Source organism: Caloenas nicobarica, chromosome 3 (assembly GCF_036013445.1).
Source record: "Caloenas nicobarica isolate bCalNic1 chromosome 3, bCalNic1.hap1, whole genome shotgun sequence".
NCBI classification, from domain to species: Eukaryota; Metazoa; Chordata; class Aves; order Columbiformes; family Columbidae; genus Caloenas; species Caloenas nicobarica.
In genome coordinates, this window is record NC_088247.1 from 60,489,493 (window position 1) to 60,490,369 (window position 877).

Consider the following 877-nt stretch of genomic DNA (forward strand, 5'->3'; position numbering starts at 1 on the left):
AGAAGCATTATGGTTTTGAGAACACTTCACCTCCGCTGGGACGTTCCTGTTCCTCTGCATGAAAACTTTTCATGAATGGGAGAAGAGCCTATCTTTGTTGTGGTACAACAGTTGGGAGCAGCACAAAGTGCATTTAGTCACTCAGCATATATATTCTTGTTGGATTTCACCCAACTTGAGAGGTTTGTTTTGGTTTTTTTTTTTGAATAAATGATACTTGCCTAAATTATTAGGTATTAAGACTGAATCAGTAATTAATGATCTTAAGTGCAGATTTATAATAAAGGTAATTTTTTTGTACTTTTTGAGATCAAGCAGACCTAATACACCAGTATTGTTTTTTTCAGTGATGTGCTATCCAGGGGTGGGGTTTTGTTTGTTTCTTTTAAAATTTTTTTTTCAAATAATAATAAAAGAGCAGGTACTCAAACAGATAAATTTTAAATCACTGAACAAAATTCATTGGTGTAAAATACTGAAGTGAAAAGCATTACTACAAACTCTAGTCTGTGCAAAGGGGGAGAACTGATCAAGATTGTGAATGCTCAGACATCTATGCCTCTTAAAATACTCTTTCATTCTGTTATGGTTCTAGATCATTATACATTGTGTGTTTCTGTTTGGGGGGAGTAATTAGCTTGCTTTAAAAACATTACTGTATGAAACATAGATTTATGAGAAAAATTATATTTTTATTCCATAATTTAATTTTGTAAATGCCAAATGAATACTGTGTTTTGCTGCTACAGACCTTAGCGTGTAGACATGCTGCTAGTGTAAAAGAAGCAGTAGAGCTTTATATGGAAAGAAAACAAATGTTGATGTTAGCAAATTGACTATGCACTAGCATTTCAGACCTTTTTATTTTGATTTTTTT